Genomic DNA, 22,084 nt, shown 5'->3' with positions numbered 1-22,084 from the left:
ATGATTGAGCCATTCAGTCCACTGCCTGTGTGCTGAGCACTCAGGGGTAACATGGACTCTCTGTGAATCCTGAGAATCAGTAAGAACTGTTCTTGTTGTTGCTGTTAACTTGTTGCTAGAGGTGTGGTGCATGAAATTTCATGCAAGGGGCTCATCCTTCGCAGACCTGGCTTCATCTGAAGGTCCTCTGGAAGGTTGTTCAGTTGTCTGGTCTAATTCACAGATTACGCTTTTATTAATAAAGAAGATGGTATTATGGGTCTCATGAAAACAACCCTTGTATGCTTTGAGAGCTAGGTATTTTGGGGGCCATTATTCAGCAAGAAAACTTAAAAGTTGGGCAGTAGATATTGGGTCTATAAGCCCTTTACTCCTCGGGGAGAAGTTAGGAGTTGGTTGTTCCCTTTTGAGGGCATGTCCCAGTGCCAGGGATAAGATTGGTGGTGAGGTTGTGGCTTGGCCTCTCCTACCCCATTCCATGTGGTTTTGTGCTGTCTTTTTTTTTTTTCTTCTTCCTATTTACCTATGTGTAGGAGCCACTCAGCTAGTTGCTGGATTTCTTTCACGGGGAGTTCTTCTCTGTGTAGCTATCAATGTGGTGTGTGCTGCAGAGGAGGTGAGTGCAGGCACCTTCTTCACTGCCTTTTTGAACAGGAACCCTTTCTATTCCATCCTTGTAAGTAGATAATAGGACAGGATCCTGCTTCTGGAACCAGGAGAGTGCCTTTCTTACACAGAAATACATGCTGAACTCTCGTTATAGTTGGTATGCAGATAATATTATATTTTAGATGTTTTTTTTATTAACAGGAAAAGAGTACTGGGAACAGCCCTGCTTCTCAAGCAGTGAGATGGAGTGGCAGAATTAATGTGCTGTTGAAGTGTTTTATAAGATGACATTTTGATACCATATGCTAACCTGTATAGGATCATAAGCCATTATCTTTTTAAAAGAGCTTTTAAAAATATTGTTTCAGAGATAAAATAAAAAAAGAAAGAAGAAGAGTGATTGAAGTAATGTGACTAGATAGGATGCAGGGAATCAGTTTCATATACAATTCTTGAAAATAGCCATTAGTGTTACTTATCTACTGTTCTTTTAAGAGTTCATGTGCCGATTATATTTTCGGTATTGATTATGTGTAGATAGTATTCTTAGAACAGGTATCATCTGGGGCAGGTGATGGCTCAGGAATAATCCTTTGAAAGGGCTTGGATTCAATTATTTTTACTTAAATGATTTAGTTTGGACATATTTGGCAAGGTGTAGTTTTATTTTAGAAGCAAGGTGAGATTTTTCATCTTTAGTTCTAGTCTTGAAATAGTCTGCCAGATTGATGGAGCCTCATTTAGGGCTCATCAGGAACTGTGAACACTGCAGTATGATTTGATTATAGTGTTAAATATCAAGCAATGCAGACAAGAATACCATTAAGCCAGGTGTGGTTTATGCATGCATTAAATAAAATATACTTTATTCAAAATACAAGATGATCTGTTTTGCACCAAAAGCATATTAAGTAGGTTTTGGAAAGCAAAAACATAAAAAAATATGTAATTATAAACGATTTTAGTACATTATTTTTATTAATGAGGCATAAATTATAACCTTAAAAATATGTCAATATTGGATACTAAGTGGCTTTGTCATTTTTCTCATGTCAAATGCCTAAGCTCTATTGGGAGTTTCAAGTTAGAAAAATGCTTTGTTAAATAGGAATAAACCACTGTGTTTGTGGCGAGGCTTCTGAGGCCCTTCACCATGCTGATACGCTTGTGTCCAAGAAGGATCACCAAGAAGGAAATCTACCTTTGACCAGAGAACCTTTAAATTTGAAATAGCTCACTCTACTATTACTTTTGGAGAAAAGTTCTTAGGAATCACTAATCCGTGGATCACTGCTTCTGTCTTACAATTATCTCATATCTTTACTCCTTTGTTATATTTAAAATAAATAATTACATATATAATCATTCTAAAGAGTAATAAAACCCTATGGTATTGTGATGATGGCATTTCTAGGTCTTATTGCCATTGTCACTTTTGTCGATTCCTTGTGCCAGTCCCCATCCTTGATATCTAAAATCTCCTGAGTGGCAGTAAAGAGAAAAAGCCTGGCAGCATGATGTCTGGGTGGTTCCGAAACTTTAGATAGACATACAGGCAGGTGTTCTCCTTACCCCAACTCAAGTTACCTGACTTCTGGGTTTCCTCTTCATGTTTGTGTACCGGGTAATAAGAACAAGCTAAATTTGCATATGCTTATTCTGTTGCTTTTACTTATTTAAAAATTGTGTATTTGTTCTTACTTTTTTTGTTCATAAAAGACCCTAGAACCAGAAAGTCAGAAAAGTTCTCTTGAGAGTTTAGGTTCGAACATGGAAGTCATATTCTTTTTCTTTTTGTCATTTCACTTCCTAACTCTTCAAAACATCTTCTTCCTAGTTGGTATCTACTAGATTTTGATGGGGTCTGCTCAAATTGCATGTTGGTTTTCCTTTTACAGATAGGGTTTCTGTGGATAGAGCCACTGAGAATGGAGTATAGTCAGGGCAGTTTTAAATAGATCTTTAACTGTACATTAAATTTCCCCTATGTTGTTTGGCTATTCTTACTACTGAATTAAAGAAAATATGGAATAAACCTTTCCAAAGATTTATTCAAATCACTGTTCAAATCACATTAAATGCAACCATCCCACCCCCCCCCCCCACACACACACACATGCACACACTAAAATCTGATTCTGTATACAACATCTAGCTGACCTGCACATTTTCAAGTTTCTTTTTTAATTTTAGAAAGTAAGGGAGAGGGAGAGAAAGATAGAAATATCAAAGATGAGAAAGAATCATGGATGGGCGGCCTCCTACACACCCCACACTGGGGTTGCAACCTCAGCATGCGCCCATTGACTGATACACTATTTCTACCCATCTATTTCCCAGTGCTTATCACAAAGAATAGTGCATAGTAGACACTTATATACAGGCTTATTGAATGAATAAAGCAATCAATTTCAAAATGAATGAATTTGATAGCATCTATGGAACCTAGAGTTTCAAGGAATATGATGCAGCCTTTTGAGTGTATGATGAATCATCCAGGATAGCTTACTTTTAAAGAAGGAGTTATATGAATAGAACTATGATATTTCCTCTTAAATTATGACTAACATCAGACTTTTTTCAAGGATAATTATTTTTAATTGTTCTGGTAATATCTGAGTACATTTTCCCCATATTTTTTATTAACGACCATCGCCTTTATTTTCATAGTTTTATGGATATCTTATCAAGTTTCATAGACTTGATTTCATAGACTTGATAAGATAACCATTTGTATGTTATGTAATGTATCACTGTATTGTATACCTGTATTGAAGAGATTGTTCATAAGGCATAAGTAGATTTTGAAATTTGATTTCTATAGCAAACTCACATTAATTTGGTGGTTGTCCATATAAAATTCCTTGGAAAAATTGTCCATTTGAGTCAATACTTTTCTTATTGTACAAAATGCCAATGAATTAATAAATTTCAAGCATAGTACAACTAACCAAGTTTAAGATGAGTTTATATTATTTGTGAACCCTAATTTCTGATAGTCAAGTTTTAAAAATCTGAAATATAATTTGAAAGTAAAAACCATTTTATACTTTAAAAAGTTGGCATTGTAGAAAGAAATTATGCATGATTCTTATTTTTAGGTTATCTACAAATTTATGTGTGCTCATTAATGTGAAAAAAGGAGTCTAGAGATGCTCTGTGCATTTATTGCCTTTGCATTTTATGATTCCATATTATGCTCTATCTAGGTTATAGCATCTGCACTATCTCTGCATTTTGTAAAACACTCTTAAAGTGCAACAGAGAGAAACCACAAATACCGGAGCTCTCTAGAATAATTTAGCTTGACACCTACACTGTGCTCTTAATGTTTTGCTAAAGAACTGTGTTGGGATAAGAACACTCTCCACAAAGCACGTTTTCTCATATTAAAAGAAAACCAAAACACTAATTCAAAAAATCATATCCATCCATATGTGCATTGTAGCATTGTTTGCAGTACCCTAGATATATAAACAAAGTGTCCATCAATACACAAATGGGCAAAGAAGAAGTAGTATCTATCTATCTATCTATCTATCTATCTATCTATCTATCTATCTATCTAAAGTAGGGGTGTCGAACTCAATCAGAGAAGGGGCCAAAATCTAAAATCCAGCCTAAATCGCGGGCCGAATGGTTTACTGAACAGTCATAAACTGTCATTGTGATGGAAACGCAGCGGAGTGCAGTGATGACAGCGCGGTGCGGGCCACATTGCAAGGCCTGGCGGGACGGATTTGGCCCTCGGGCCTTGTGTTTGACACATGTGATCTAAAGGGATAATATGCAAATTACCTGGGGCACTGTAATAATCACCACCGCCTCAGGAGGAGAATGCATGTGCAGATGGGCGGGAGGGGATTGTGTGCATGGTGAGGCAAGCCAAGGATGGCACAGGCCCGGAGACAGTGGGGCCTGCCCAAACTGCCTTGGCACAGCTGGAGCAGGCCCAGAGTGGCGACAGAAACAGGGGGGACGGCCCCAGCTACCATGGCATGGCTGGAGCAGGCCTGGAGTGGAGACATGGGGGCCTGCTAGCTGCGGTGTGCCAGCAGTCCTGGCTCTGCAGAGGAAACACCTTTTCTGACCGCTCATTGGCTAAGCTCCCTGTATGCTGCCACTCGCAGTGTTCTTGGTAACTTGGGTTATAAGAATCCAAGAAGGTGATCTAGGGTTTTTCCTCCTCACTTATGGAGTAAAAAACAAAGGTCCACTGCTGGTGGACTAAGAAATGTCATATCCTGCCTTAGCCACTTTGGCTCCGCAGATAGAGCCTTAGCCTGTGGACTGTAGAGTCTGGGATCGATTCTGATCAAGGGCATGTATGTAGGTTGTAGGATCCTCCTTGTCTGGGGCCCAGATCAGGGCTCATGCAGGAGACAACCAATCAAAGTATCCCTCTCACATTGATGTTTCTCCCTTCCACACTCTCTAAAAATCAATATCCTCATCTGAGGATTAAAAAAAAGAGAGAGAAAGAAAGAAATGCCATACCCTATGAAAGAGACATTTTGAAAATGCCTAAAGAAGGTTGTCATTTTTTTCATGGTAAAGAAACTGGAATCTGTGTTGATGAAAACACCATGGTGGCTGCGGTGGTTAGCAGTGGCTGCAGCAGTGGATGATGGAGGTGGCACCTTCCTCTGATCAGCCCGGTAGCCTCCCACGAAGGAGACTTCGGCTTAGGCTGCTCCTTAATTTCGTGCATTGGGTGGGCCTCTCGTGTGTGTGTGTGTGTGTGTGTGTGTGTGTGTGTGTGTGTGTGTGTGTGTGGAATATTACTTGGCCATAAAAAGAATGAATCTTGCCATCCACAGCAACTTGGATGGACCTTGAGGGTATTACACTAAGTAAAATAAGGCAGAAAGAAAAAGACAAATATTATCTGATTTCACTTATACATGGAACCTAAAAAATGAAAATGAAAGAGAACAACAAAACAGAAACAAATTCACAGATACAGAGAACATTTTAATGGTTGACAGATTGGAGGTGGTTGAGAGGATGAATGAAAAAGAGGAAGGGATTAAGAAATACCATTTCATGGTTACAAATAGTCATTGGGATGTAAAGTATAGCATAGGTTATGTCTAATCACTGGGCTGTACACTTGAAACTAATATAAGGCTATATGTCAACTGTAATTAAAAAATGAAAATATATATTTAAAAGAAAGAATTTGTATGATGTATATGTGTGGATTTATGACATTTTTAGTACCTAAGCTTAAACTTAACTACACTGATTTACTTAACATTTATTGTCATATAAGATTCTTGTATCAATTTTTGTCACTGCTTTATATGGAATAAAAATAAGAAATAGGAGAGTCCATGTAAACAATAGTTTTAAATATATAAAACATTGTTTTTCTTATATCTTGACATTGAGTTTGAGATGAAAATGTTTTTTATTAAAAAAATATCGTGAAGCCATTTTTATGTTGGCAAAACTCAACTTTCTGGTACTCAAAAATATGTATAAAATTTTTACTTTAAAACTTCCCTTGTTTTCAAATCATTGATTCAAAAACTCATATTGAATATACTTATTAGGGATGCAATAAGGATAGACTTAGGATAGACTGAAGAGTTGAAAAAATTGGGGGGAGGGAGGTGATTTATTGAACTGTTGATTTAGTAAGCAGATAATTTTTTTACCAAATTATTTGGCTAGTTTTGAAGCTTATGTTTTTTTGGGGGTCTGGCTAGCTAACCAAAACTGGGGATAAAATAAACATATTTCTGCTGGCAATCATTATGCTAAACATTGATTTGCTTAGAAATGTAATTAAGAATGTATGTGCAATACTGCCAGTGAGATATGGTGATATTCCCAGAGAGGAAATCAACCAGACCTCTCCTTTGGTAAATAAGTTTTTAATTTTACACACCATTTAATTATCTGTATTAGTGTAGGTGCATGGAAGTTATGCAGAAAAAGAGAATGCATATATTTAGCATATTAGAACTAACTTTAAAATATGGTATTCTTATGATAGTGGTTTGATCAGCTATTTTCATTTGAATTTTTATGCTTCACATATTTTATAACATATTTCTCTTGTACCTTTTATCTAGCTCCTGCCAGCCATGCAGTAGGTCATGTGTTGTTTATAATGCAAATAAATTAAAAAAAAATACCTAACATGTCATAAGGAAAGAAAAGAATGAAAATTCATATTCCTTGGTGTATATTATCTGCATAAAAGCTGAGATATACATTTTAAGGGTCGATGACATTTTTAAATGCTCCAAATGTAATAAAATTGATTCTTAAAATGTAATTTCCATTTTTATTCAGGTCATATATACAATGAAGTATGTTTGTTGCCATTTTAAAATCAAAGCTAAATTGCTTTAGTGCACTTTAACTCAATGCAAGGAAACCAGTATGTGCATATATGGCCTGAACAGATTCTTCATCATTCCCTTTAAGAAAATATATTATTTATCTTATTGAAGTAAACTTCTAGATATAGAAAAGTTTTCAACAAAAGTCACTTTGACCATTTAAGTAGTAAAATTTACCTCTTCTGTTTATATGCATCTCAGGAAATACACTCACCCTGTTAAAGGAGCAGAAGTAATTAGCCGAGACCGGTTTGGCTCAATGGATAGAGCGTCGGCTTGGGGACTGAAGGGTCCCGGGTTCGATTCCGGTCAAGGGCATGTGCCTTGGTTGCGGGCATATCCCCGGTGGGGGGTGTGCAGGAGGCAGCTGATCGATGACTCTCTCTCATCGATGTTTCTAACTATCTCTCTCCTATCTCTCTCCCTTCCTCTCTGTACGAAATCAATAAAATACAATATATATATTTAAAAAAAGAAGTAATTAATAGTATTGCACATTCATTTTCAAATCTAAAAATCAGTACCTATTACATACCATGCACTGTATTAAAAACTAAAAGATATATAATGAGTGAGACATCAAATATTACTTCCAGTCTCTGATAAAAAACTAAGTACAGAGAGAAGTTCTGGGTGAACCACAAGGCTGTTTAATACTCTTTGAATGACAAATGTGAAGTGCGTGTGCTTTGGAAAGGAAAGGGATTAGTTCCCATTCTGTTTTTATTAGGTATCTGGTTGACATAAAAAAAAAAAGTTAGTGAATGCAGTGCTAGGTGAAAACAGTCTATTTTCAATTTCATTAAGTGAGGTAAATAGAAAAGAAGGATGTACAATTGTTCTAAAGTAGATTCAGTGTAAGCTGCAATGTTTTACAGCCGGAAACTGGGACGAGCATGCCTAGCTAAAATATATTTTTACATCAGAGGAATAAAAGTCACAATTATCAAGCGTGTAGAGTACAGAGCACACTTCATGAGTCATACTTGCAGATATAATGATTCTCAGTTTCGAATGTAAGTAATGCAAAAATGGCCCTTAAACTCAGATTTTTCTAGGACAGTTCTGTCTTGGTTTTTTTGTTGTTGTTTTTTTTGTTTTTTTAATAGTGTGTTAAAGTCTTTGAGCATTCCCATCATCTTGCCTTTCCAAATTATACCTCTTAACATTGTATTGTGCAACACACACACACATTTTTATTATATTTGCATAAGCAAACATGATCATAAGAGTTTTGATGTTCCTTACAAACTATTGTGTTAAAAGACATGAGGAATTTGTGCAAAAGGTAAATGATGATGTTTGAGATATTCTTCTGTTTAAAAGTTTTCCTTAAAGACATGTTTTATTTATTGTATTAGAGATTCATAATGCAACCTCTGTGATTATGTAGCGGCAGTAAGGAATGTATTTTCCCTAAAATACATTGTGGCAGCTCATTCTTTTTCACAGTGCTAGGGTTAGAGATGTTAGGGAGCTAATATTAGCTACCACATCCATTTATACATTCAAATTGGCAGCTTTTGACCCTGAAACTGGAGAAATTAATAAGAAAGAAATGCAAATAATTTAAAAATGATTAATAAAGTAGCCAGTTTTTGAACAGTTGCAGTGTTTAAGATCTAACATCACTTAACCATGAAATTCACAGGATAGAGCTTGTCAAATGATCTTTTATTTTTAAAAGATTAACATATTAGAATAATTAATTAAATAATTAAAATTATATTAAACTCCATAAAAGCTAATATAAGTAATTATTTTTTCTACACAAAATGTTGAGAGTGGTATTATTTCACATTTTAGTAAATTTCTTTTAACGTCTTATTTTAATTAAAGCATAGTTGACATGCAATATTGTGTGCATTATAGGTGTACAGCAGAATGATTTGACATGTAAATACCTTCTGAAGTGATTACCTTGATAAGTCTAGTAACCATCTTGCAACATATAAAATTATTATGATATTGATTATATTACCTATCCTGTGTATTATACCCTGTGACATTTATTTAATAAGTAGATCTTTTTATCTCTCAATGATCTGTTCTTTTACAGTAAAAACTGTGAATTATTACAGATTTCTAGAGTTGTTGATTTGACAAATTAAAAGTAATTTCATTTGTTAAAGAGAACAAAATTTTACTAGCTGATATAAAATATTTAGCAGAAGAACAGCATTTCATTTACAGCAAACAAATATATGAATTTCAAATGAAGACAATATGAGAGAAATTCATTCATTTTATTGCCTGATTAAGCATAACAATTAAAAGTATCAATATACTTTGAAAGTAATGAAGGGAACTTAAATATGAATGCTTTTTTTATTTGAACTACTTTTATTAAAATAAAATCAATATATAGTGTGAGTCCTATGTCACAGTAAAAGTTTGAATGTGGACCCCTTCCTTAGTATTGCCCCTACCTTATTCATTTTTATACTCCATAGAGTTTAAAACAGTGACTACCAGAGTGAATGCTTAGTAATCGAAAGGAAAGCACATCACAGCTGGAAGAAGAAATATTAATAAAGCTAACCATCTCCTTCTTGTGTTCACATCCTCAGAACTCTTTTTGTTTTGTTTTGTTTTGTTTATTGAAGTATAACCTTTTCATCAAGAAGCACCATGATAAGAGATAAAGCATCTGAATTAACAGAAACCCTGAACCCTGGTGCTAGCTCTGGTCCTTTCTAGCTATTGAATATTAAACAAGCCAGTGAACATCTCTGAGCCTATGTCTCACCTGCAAATGACAGGATTGGAGAAGAATGATCCCCTAAATTATACTACTTTGATGTTGTAACACTGGTAAACTGGCCCTAGTGGAAATCTTTTCCTCTTAAGTCTTAAAGTTTGACAAATTTATGTCTTATGCTTTTGTTGGGTTTAGAGAGATAATTCATTATTACTGTTTAAAATATTTCCCACTGTGCCACAGCTAGCACAGGTGAAAGAAATTAAGACAGATAGCAGTAGCACTCTAAGACTTCATCAACATCATCTGCTTAATTACAGAAGTGAGAACTTGAGAATGAGATGTATAATGATAAGTTGAAATGCAGATAATATGTTTCAGGATAATGTAGAATTGATGATGTTTTATTTCAGAATCTTAAGTTTCTCTGTTCTGCATAAGACGATGCTATCATAAATCTAAATGGGAAAATGGATCCTTCAATCTTTCCACCAATAAGGTTGATGCTGATCCAAGCAAGATTCTAAATTTGATGAATAATTATTTTGAGTGTGAACACAGAAAAAATGAATAACTAGATACTAACATAAGCTTTTTTAAATTAAAATCAATATCCGCCCAAGATTTTATAAAAATTATGGCCTATATATAATGTTTTTATAAAACACACATTCTTTTCTACATGGTGAAGAAACATGGACTAAAGTTCATTCATAGCTATTTGATCAAACAGTGTCAATTAACACATCAATATAAATCTACAGGAAGGTGCTCTTTTCTATGTGACATCTTTTTTAAAAAAAAAATTCGTTTGTTTTTTTTTAGTAATTGGATGGTTACTTATTAATTTTCAGTGTCTAGAGATGATATGTTGAAGTTTCTAAATGGTGATTTATTGCTTGAATTTATATAAAATGAGGACAGACTAAACCAAGTTGGATCAAATTTTATAAGGTAAAGAACTATGAACTATATACTTATAGTTGAGAAGGAACAAAGTTGGTAATATTTCAAGTGAGGAATATCAAATTTGTTAGAGAAATCTCAGGTTTCTTTAGCAGAAATATAGATTTTAGACAAAAAACGATAATGTCACTGCTTGACACTTATTGGTCAGATTTCATGCCTAGTATTAATTATGGAGAGTATGTTCAATAAAACAGTATTTGAACTGAAATTAATTCAGTTAATTAATTAAGTAGTTGGAAGTTCTCAAAACCATGTATAGTTTACCAGGGTTGTTTTTAGTACTTTGTCAGGGCAGACCAGCAGACCCTGAGCTATGGATGAATGGATTACTCCCACACAATGCTGTGAAAGAGAGGCCTAAGGGACTACCTGACTAATGGAACCAGACAGCCTTGATTGCCTGCCTTGTTAAGCTTTTATTGTAACAGCAGTTTGAGGTAAAATATATCTTTAAGATACAGGCAGTAGGGCACATGTGTCAAACACAAGGCCCTCGGGCCAAATCGGTCCTGCCAGGCCTTGCAATGTGGCCTGCACCGTGCTGTCATCACTGCACTCCGCTGCGTTTCCATCACAATGACAGTTTATGACTGTTCAGTAAACCATTTGGCCCGCGATTTAGGCTGGATTTTAGATTTTGGCCCCTTCTCTGATTGAGTTCGACACCCCTACAGTAGGGTAAGTAATCTTGGTAGGACACATTTGTTTATAGTGTTCTTTAAGCAAAGACACCCAAAGATTAAGTATTAGGATTCTAGTAATCACCCGAGGGTCCGCACCTGCACAGACTTGTTTTGAAAGGTCAAGGAATAATTAGAGGAACCGCCTTTGGCACTCCCCAAGGTCGAAATTCTGATAAACTGGGTGGGTGGCTTTTCACATGCTTCACTTTACTCAGAATGTCCTCCTTATTATCTTTCCAACCAAGACTCATGCTTCCCCACAGTACTCAACATTACTCTACCATTTATTTTCCTTTGAAGCATGATTCTCTTTTCCTCTTGGAAACTGAGCCGCCTTTCACTATAGTCCTTAATTTTAGGGTGAAGTTGACTCTATAGTCTGCTCTGGGAACACGGTGGGGGAAAAACTTGGAAAAAAATTAAGCTCAGCATAGATGTACTCTGCTATCATATTTATAGTTTATAGCCAGTGTTCATTCTGATTGATTTATGGTAATGTCTATACTAACAGACAGAATTATCCTATATATAATAAAATATTATATTATTGCCCATAGTGCCACATTGTGTAATTTCATGATTAATGAGAATTAGGCTGAAGACATTTTCTCTTTCCTACTACACTCAGAGATGTGAAGACACAAGACTGGAAATATATTAATATTAAAATGAAAAAATCTGTGAATCCAATATGTAGTAGGTGAGATATTTGGAAATGAAAAAAAAAAGTTCCTAATGACATAATTTGAGCCCTTGGATCAGACCAAGCCTGAAGATAGTGGGTCTACAGTACTTCAGTTCTTAGTTAAAAATAAATAAATAAATAAATAAATAAATTAAGTTTTGTCTAAGTCAAACCAAAAGAATGGAAACTCATTCATCATGTAGGAAGCAAATAATCTCACAAAACAAAACCAGAAGATGTTTACCTTGTAAGACAGAATGAGAAACAAGTTATTTATATATGATTGATCTGTTATCAGACATCTCTTCATTATTGAGAGCATCAAAGTATATACAAGGATAGAAGTTCTAGGTAGACAGATTTGGGATCAGTTAAAGGGAGATCATCTTTGCAATTTAAGTAATCTAATAATAAATAATTTTCTGTGGCAAAGTATCACAATTAAGTCTGATTATAAAGAATATTGTATTAGGTTGAAAGATTCCAATAATATTACTAAAGTCCTTAAAATTTATTGATTAATTACTGAGCTAGACATTGTATCAGGCACTTTATATTCTTTGTCTACAAAGTCAGGATTATATTTAAATGAAGAAACTGGGGATCAGTGAAGTTGAGTTTTTCCAGGGAAATAACCTTAAGAAGCAGTCTAAGAAATAGCAATGATGAGAGTGAAATCCAGTGTATTCTGACTGGCTTTACAACTTTGTTACCTAACATTCTAACAATGCCTGGATTTTTATTGGTTTAAAGCAATCATGAAACATTGTAGTTTACCAATATTTTAGCAATGATTTACATAAAAGAAAAATGAACTAATGTCCAAAAAGGAATTCTTTGATTTATGGACATTAAGGTTCTATGGAAATTCTAAAAATACACTGAAAGAACTTTCACATGTAAAGTCCATGATGACTAGCCCTAGCTGGTTTGGCTCAGTGGATTGAGCATTAGCATGGGGACTGAAGGGTCCCTGGTTCTATTCAGGTCAAGAGCACATGCTCAGGTTACAGGCTTGATCCCCACTAGAGGGTGTGCAGGAGGCAGCCAATCAATGATTCTTTCTCATCATTAATTTTTCTATCTCTCCTTCTCTCTTAAATTGATAACAATATATTTTTTAAAATAAAAACAAAAAATAAAGTCCATGATGACCGAAATATGTCATATTTGTGTGAGCAAAATTGAACTGAGAGGCTTATATGAAGCTCCATAAATGCTAAAAGAAAAAGCCAAACCAAAATTAGTCATAAAAATGCAAAATAAATATGCTATAATTTCTAAAAAAAAAACCAAAAACAAAACAAAACAAAACAAAAAAACTAACAGAATTTTCAGGAAATATGAATTCAAGGACTAAATAGCCACACATTCTTCTAAGAGTTGTAGTCAACACTACTTATTTGAGACGAGGTAATATGGATACATGAAAGAGAAACTTCTTGCTGCAAATAAGGTTCTGATAGAAATTATGCACAGGAATTTTAGTTGATAATTCTATTTCTGAATCATTGCCTCTCAGTGCATCTCCGAAAAAGAAGAAAATATCACCTGCACTAATATAAAATTTAAAAATTTTATATTAGTTCAGGTATTCTGGTAACATGGTTATATAATTGTCATTATAAGACCTCTATTGTTTAAAATCATTATATTTTATAACATGAGAAATATTAGATATTTTCTATTAAAGGACTGATATAATTAAGAAAGCATTTTGCCAGACCTAACTGCTAACTTACATTCTTTTTTTTTTTTTTGGTCATAATAATTTCTCAGTTCTTTAAAAACTGCTGTCTAAAAGTAAATTCCTTATGTGGTTTATTAGATTGAATTTTGTGATCAATTAGACCCAATTTTTAATGATCACTCTGCTATCTGATGGGTTAATTTCTTAATCTCCCCAAATCTCTGTTTTCTCACGTATTAATGGGGCTTATGATAACGTTCACCTACTTTAGAGATTATTATTGGATTAAAAAATACCATATAGTTTAAAACTCCTATGTCTATCCATAAGGTGTTGAATAGATAATAGAAGGGACCCTGTCCTTTCCCTCCAAACTCTCCCCCTGCTTTTCTGACTTCCTCAAAGTTAATCTTAAGACTAATGAAAAATATCCATCTCCTTAACACCAATCAGATTTTAACACTATGTTTTGGTATATAAGCTATTGTCAATCTTCTGAAGTGTATAATATGTGAGAAAGGGAGGAGATTTCATTATAAAAATATTAAGAATGAATGGGAGTCTGTGTTTAAATCAAACTCTATTTCTTTTCATCATTCCATTTTATTTCAGAATCCACTTACCCTTCTTCCAGTATGAGTCATGTTACCTGGCGCCATGGATTCTCTTAGTTGTATTGCAGAATAGTTTTCATGCATAAAGTCTGTCACTGCCAAATTTGAACTTGGAAAATTGGTTCTTCCCTAATTTGGGGAAAGTTACTTAGTGTTTAACTACCCTGGAAACATATTACCTCCTAGGTATAGATAGCCTCAGAGCTGTTGCTGGAACACAATGAAAAAAGGAAATGAAATCAAACCTCATTAGCTCAGACCCTAGATGTTTTGTAAGCAGATAACAGTTCCCTTGAAATGGGAAACTGGGGAAAAGGCCACAAATAAATTAAGTAATTATCCTCCTAAAATCACATAGTGATAGAGAGCAGCAGTCATAATCACAACCTCTCAGAAGATTTAGGACGCCAGAATTTTGGCTAAGCAAGCATATATACTTCTCTAGTTTAGGAAGAGCTTTGTAAGTACAGAGCTACATTTTATCTTGGTTTTTGTATTCTTTGCATTTGAAACTGAATAGATCAGGAGACTAAAATGTGTAGATAATACATATCAAAGTCCCAAAATAATTGAGCTCACGGCCAAAACCGGTTTGGCTCAGTGGTAGAGCGTCAGTCTACGGACTGAAAGGTCTCAGGTTCGATTCTGGACAAGGGCATGTACTTTGCTTATGGGCACATCCCCAGATGTTTCTCTCTCATTGACATTTCTAGCTATCTCTCTCCCTTCCTCTCTGTAAAAAATCAATAAAATATATTTAAAAAAATAATTATTGAGCTCATTTATTTTTCATATATTTTATGTTATGTTATGTTATTTGTTTTTGCTAATCAATGCCCTCCCCTTGCCCCCTTTCACAACACATACCAGGCAAAGGGTCCAGGCTGGGGTGTATATGGGGTGGGTTCACTCCCTCTCTTCTTTCTATATAGTTAGTGTAAAAACACAGCCTGTGGGAAGTACTAGAATGCCTATTTTTCATGTATTTTAGTTATTACCCATTGAGTACATATGTTGAGTATACACAGGAGAAGTCAGTGCCCTGGCATCATGAAAAAAAAAATCAGCTCTATAATGAATAAAAAGATACAGATCCATTCTCTTTTCCCCCTGCCCAACAAAATGGGAACATCAAATTTTAATTCCTGAAAACTTTAAATCATTAGAAAAACAAAGGAATAAAGTTCCACTCTCTCTCTCTCTCTTTTTTTAACCATGTATGGAATCCAGCTATGTGAAAGACTTGCAACCGAAAACACTATTTTGCCAATGCTTTCTGAAAGCAGCAAACATTGATATACAATTTCATTTTGTTTTAATGATAGAAGATACACATGTCACCAGCAGACATATCCTGTCTATGCTTGTGTCTTCAAAGTCTATTTTTTAATTAGCTTAAACCCCTGAGCTGTTAAATGTAGCATAAACCTTCTGTGAACTTCCACTGCTCTGCAGCATGGGAAAACATCTTTAATTGGACCGGAGAGGGAAAGAGAAAAAGAAGAGGGCTTTTAAACGTTGGGTTGTTCAGATAAGAAACATTCTGGATGCTTCAGCAAAATCACCAACCCTCTGAGATTCAGCTTTGACTATTATTACTGATGTTATGCTTTCAGTGTACAATAAATTAGATCTTGAACACATTATGGACCAAATACTACTATCCTTTGATGCTCATGTGTAACTCTTAACAGGTTTCAATGGGAGATGTCCATGGTTACTTGCAAGTAGTTTTAACATTATTTTTCTACTCTAAATCTAATACAATGAAGGCACTGGGAAGAAATATGTGGGGGAAATTTAATAGTAATGATATCTTTAGTTTGTTTAGCACATTACCATTTACAGAGCTTTATACCACACATGATTTCATTACATCTGTATAATAAGCTATATTTGGTTGTATATGTATAAATGTACTAACTAAAGAGTCTTCAAAATAAATTTGTTAAATGTTTCAAAGACCAATGCCTGCTTAAATTTTTTTTTGTTAATCCTCACCCAAAGATATTTTTCCTTTGACATTAGAGAGGGTGGGAGGGAGAGGGAGAGACAGAGAAAGAAACATTAATGTGAGAGAAACATATCACTTAGTGGCCTCTCGATTTGCCTACCAGGGTCAGGGATTAAGCCTGCAACCCAGGAACAAACACTTGACTAGAATCAAACTTGGGACCCTTCAGTCTGAAGGCCCATGTTCTATCCACTGAGCCAAACTAGCTTGGGCTGACTGTTTAAATTTATGTTTAACACAGCAGTATGTTGAAAAAAATAAAATTGTGAATTTAATTATGTCAAATGATCAATTACACTCTAATAACAGGAGTAGTTTATTCTCTATAAAATATATTGAAACTATTATAATTATAGAGTAATTAATTTTATTTTACATTTCTCTCACTTTTGTAAACCTCCCATATCTTGTTTTTCTTTTTCTTTCTCATTATTTCTCAATTGCATGAATTTGTTTGTTTTAGTTTTACAGTTTAGTTTTTGTTTTAATTTTCTGGTTCATCATCTAGGAAAGTATTTACCAGGATATAAGCTTCTAACAAGAGATATTCTGAGGCAGCATCTTGAGTCACTGTCATGGGTGGTTGAATTTCTGAGAATACTTCACCATGCAAAGTAGGCTAAACCCGCTTTCTAGCTACCAATTAGCATTCTGTCTTTTCCAAGTACCTGTAAGGATGCATTAGAAATGGAATTGTCAGATTTATTACATGTTTCTTTGTTTCTGTATTTCTGTATTTATTTATTTATTTACTTACTTACTTAATTACTATTACAAAGAGATAGACTACTCTGATCTTCAGACCAAAAATACAAACACAAGGAAAAAAGTACAGGTGCTATTGTGCAAAATGTAAGCTATGTATGGAATATTTATAAAAGGGAATTCATTCATTTTTTATTCAGCAAAATATTTATTGAGGTCATATTGTTGTGTCTGAAATGGTGCTAGGTGCTGGGAATATATGTGTAAACTATAATAACAAAGTGAAAAACAAGAACAATAACTACCTTTGTGGAGGAGCATGGAAGACAGTGATAATAGCAAACCATAATGAATAACTGAATTTTGTAGTCTGCCAGAAGATGATAAATGCTTGTTACAAAGAGAACTGGGTCAGACAGGTCAGGAACATGTGGAGAGGGGATTACAGTTAGCCTTGAGGAGGTAGGTGTATTTGAACAAGACTTCAAGGTGGTGAGGGGATTAGCCAAGAAGCTACCAGGGAGAGGAATGTTTTAAGAGATGGGATGCCAAAGACCCAAATTTGGAAAGATGCCCAGTGACTTTCTGGACCAGCTGAAGCTCAAGAGGTTGGCGAAGAGTAAACCAGGAAGAAAGTAAGAGGAGGGGGATCAGAAAGTGAAGGCTGGGAGTAAAGCATGATAATAGGTCACTGTCACCTTTAATTCTGCTTTAGCAGGAAAGCTCTAACAGATTCTGAGCAGAGGAATGACACAAAATTACTTTTAATCAGGACATCCTCATTGCTCTGTTGAGAATAGACTTCAGGAAACCAGCAGGGGCAATTACTTAACATTTTTAAAGAATGAAAGGAAGATTGAAATAAGGAAGATACTTTGGGGGTTCTTAACTTTATACAAGATCATAAAGTAGTTAAAATTAACTGCAATATTCCAAGATTTTCTTTTGTTACCATTCTTTCTTTTTTTCTTCCTTCCTTCCTTCCTTTTTTTTCCCCTCCCCTATGTACTTTCTCTTTGTTAAACTTGATCACAGCAAATGATCCTATAACCACAAGCTAAGGAAAAAGTGTCTATTAGCCCTTTTAATGATTTGCCGACATTTTAACCAGTAGTAATGCATGGGGACAAATTTTCAATGATTACACTTCAAGCCTTCAAGGGCATGGTGATCTAATTTTTTATTGGAGAAGAAATGTGGGTAGACCTGTGGATAACATTAGTCAATTCTGATTCTAGATTTTCTATAAATGTTTCTCTTAATCAGAAAATCAAATATAAAAATTAAAAACTGACACTATTTTTTTTATTTGAAGTAGATGGCTAACTTTAACGTCTCTATAAATGTTCATTGAGTTGTTATAGGGTGCCAGGCAAGAATCAAGTCCCTAGTAATAACATTTGAATGAGACACTGTACCTCCCCCCTCTCAGAGTACTTAGAGGATGGATCCAGAACATTAGAAGTGTGAACAATTTCAGGATAGTGGTGAAAGATCTACTGAAGAAAAAAGTAAGCGCCTGTGTCTATTACAGCTCATCTGATAATCCTTCTACTTCTGTTCAACCTCATCACCATTCACCTCTTTCTAATGCTGTTTGTTTCTATGAACAACAACATCACCTCACGTTCCCATGGGCTCTTAAACCTGGGGTTGCCACTAATTTCTCCTGTTTCTTCATTTCCAACATTCTTTTATGGAGGACCTGTGCCTGACACATTTGATCCACAATTTTCCTAACATCTTTTCAAATGTCCATACTTCCATTTACATCCCTATTGTCCTTCCTGCAGATTCTTAAAAATGATTATTAATTGGATTTCCTCTCTTTAGTCTCTACTTGATCCAATGTGTTCCAATAGGCTTACAGTGTATCTGTGATCATACCAAACACATGTCAAATGAATAATAAATAATAAAATAACAACAGAAGATTTCTATTTACCATATTATTGGTTATAACCTACTTTGTCTGACATTCATTGTCTTTTATGACCTGATTCTAACCTATTATTTTAGCTACATCATTTATTATTTTCTCACATATCCTATGAGCTATATAAACCTGCCCGTTTGCTGTTTCCCAAATATGTTTTGTACTTTTGGATATATATATATAATAAAAGCCTAATATGCAAATTGTCCCCTTGGGCAGTAATTGAACCAGGAGACTAGGAGTTCAACTACTCACTATGACATGCACTGACCATCAGAGGGAGGTGTGAAACATGGCAGGCATCTGCAACACAGAGCTGGCAGTGGGTGGCAGCAGAGGCACTGCTGGCCCCTCTGGGCCCCGACAAGAACAGAACACCGGCGGGATGGTGGATCAGGTGAGCGGGTGGTGCCAGTCCAAGGCGGGTGCAAGTGGGGAACTGATCACCCTGCAGATGGTGATCAGCAGCCAGCAGGCCCTGATCACCCAATCGGGACCGGGCCCAGGCCTGGGACAGGGAGATGGGTGTGGGTGGCAGCAATCAACCTCCTGAGGTGCTTGGATGGGTTGCTGGAACCTCTCGCTGGCTACCTGAGGGTGGCAGTGACAGGGACAGAGGTGCAGTAGGAATGCAGCGTGCCCTCTCTGCACCCACGTGGCCTCTTCTGGGTGAGTCAGGCCTCAGCTACTGGGACTGCCAGGACCACAGGGGCTGGTCGGGCTCCCTGTGGACATGCACAGGAGCTAGTCTGCAAGGCCGGCGGAGAAAAAGAGCACTGCCTTCCCAGCTTTCATGCAGCGCTGGTGAGCAGCCCAGAGGCCCACATTGCGCCCTGGCCCAGGCCTCCGGCTGCACTCACCGCTTCTCCATGTGCGGACTAGGGTGCTATGATTCAGGCAGAGGGAGGTACGCTGGGGACCAGGGGCCTAGGTGCTGCCCAGGGCCCAGAGGTCAGGTGGGACCTGTCCCTTCATGCCAGATGCTCATGCTTTGATCACCGGCCACTCCTAGGGACCACATCTGTGTGCAAATTTCATGCATCAGGCCTCTAGTGTGTATATATACCATTAGCCCATTTTCCAGGTCATCTGCAAATGTCCTACCATCGTTTAAGGCTATAAAATCATCTTCCTTATAAAATCTTTCTTCAAACATATCTTTTCTTCATAAAATCCAGGATTGCAGTGTCTGTGGTCTCATCAATTTTGGTTTTCAGAATTGCTCTTTGGATTCAAATAAATATATAATCAATTAAATTGGCTATAACTTTACTATACTGCCTTAACATTTTTCAAAAATTTTACATACTATTTTTATTAATTTTCTATAGTCACTTTGTTTCAGTGCATTACTTTATAATTTTTGTACGGGTGTTTATCCAAAGATGAAAATAATGCTCATACCTTCTTTCATTGAATTTAAATATTGCCCTTTTTTCTCTCTCACAGTTATTTGATTTAATAACTTAATATGGAAGATTCTTATTTTTAGTAGTGTACTTTGAGATTAGATATTAGTGTTTCTTTTTGCCACAAAAGACTACATATTCATTTATCAACAAGAGAATAGAGTAAAAGGTGACTCTAGTAGTATACCTTATCATGTAAAGTAGATATGGAGATATATAGGAGAGAAAGAGAAAGCAATACAAGATACATTATAATTAACTAAATCCTCCAAATAATGTTCATGTCCTGGCCAAGTGGCTCAGTTGGTTAGAGTGTCATCCTGTACACCAAAAGTTTGCAGGTTCAATCCCAGGTCAACTGATTGATGATTCTCACATCTACATACCTCTCTTTCTTTCTCTCTCTCATATAAATAACATATGTCTTTGGGTGAAAATTAAAAATAATAACTATAGACCTGGCCAGTGTGTCTCAGTTGGTTGAGTATTATCATCACATGCACATTTTTTAATTCCTGATCAGGACACATGCCCAGGTTGTGGGTGGGTACAATCCTCAATAGGGGGCATTCAGGAGGCAGCCAATTGATGTTCCTCTCTCATCTATGCTACTCTTTCTTTTTCCCCTTTAAAAATTGTTTAATTAAACATATTTAAAATAATAATAATGTTCAATACACATTAGTGTGCCACAGTAACAAGTAATAAAACTTAAGGGACAAACAAATCCTACATAATAAAAGACTATTAGCAAATGGACCAAACAGTGGAATGACCAGTCGCTATGACTTGCACTGGCCACCAGGGGGCAGATGCTCAATGCAAGAGCTGCCCCCTGCTCATCAAGGTGCTCCCACAAGGGGAGCACCATAAGCCAGAAGCTGGGCTCATGGCTAGTGAGCACAACAGAGGCATGCCTAGCAAGCACATTGAGGTGGTGGGAGCCTCTCTCACTTTCATGGCAGCGCTAAGGATTTCTGACTGCTAGCTTAGGTCTGTTCCCTACCTCCGAGTTGAGCTCACAGACAGAGGTCAAGCTTGGTCTCAGTACCTTGCTCAAAACAATCTTCCATGCCTCTAAGACTTGCACTTAAATCTTCCCTTAATATTTCAGCTTGGTAAAGATCTTGGTCTCTTTTAGTGCCTAAATTGCATGGGTATCCACCCCTTTCACTTCCCCAAAAATAAATTTATGGGACTTTAAATCTTCCCCTAGGGAAAAAAATCCCTGAAATTTTCATTTATTTTTCTGACTTAGATTAACTTTAATTTTACAATTCTATTACTCAAAGTATTGGATTCAAACTAGTAGAAGAGCTTCACCTTGAAGCTTGTTAGAATTGCAGACTATCAGTCCCCACACCAGCTCTATTCAATCAGAATCTGCATGTTCTGTTGTTTGATGTTTCATAGAATAGTCCATAAGGATTTAAGAAGTACATTTTATAGCACATTTCCTCTTGTTTGCTTTGAGAGAACAGGAAGTGTTTTATTAATTGAATTTGTCTTTATACCACTTCCTCAATGGAGCCAAACTTAATTATCCTCCACTAATTTAGATCTCATTTTTCTGTTCCAAATCATTTTATCTAGTTCATTTCCCTCTAAAAATGTTCAAAAACTCAGACAAGAAATAGGCAGACTTCCCTTCTTCTCTTGTTTTCTTGTAAAGGATAAATGTGTATATTTGTTGTCCCAACATTCCTGTACATG

At 35.8% G+C, this 22,084-nt stretch overlaps 1 protein-coding gene and 1 non-coding gene across 2 annotated transcripts in view; one reads left to right on the top strand and one right to left on the bottom strand.

Annotated features, from left to right (window-relative positions):
• The window catches only part of GRID2 (glutamate ionotropic receptor delta type subunit 2), a 1,260,684-nt gene that overhangs the window by 453,912 nt on the left and 784,688 nt on the right, over positions 1-22,084 (top strand). The gene's annotated exons all lie outside the window — the stretch shown is intronic.
• LOC118710640 lies at positions 15,148-15,278 on the bottom strand. Its single transcript, XR_004985473.1, has one exon. It is a non-coding gene; the product is annotated as a small nucleolar RNA SNORA51 (small nucleolar RNA).

Source organism: Pipistrellus kuhlii, unplaced genomic scaffold, assembly GCF_014108245.1.
Source record: "Pipistrellus kuhlii isolate mPipKuh1 unplaced genomic scaffold, mPipKuh1.p scaffold_m20_p_1, whole genome shotgun sequence".
Taxonomy (NCBI): Eukaryota; Metazoa; Chordata; class Mammalia; order Chiroptera; family Vespertilionidae; genus Pipistrellus; species Pipistrellus kuhlii.
The sequence above is the reverse complement of the archived record's forward strand: the minus strand, read 5'-3'. Positions and strand labels throughout refer to the sequence as shown.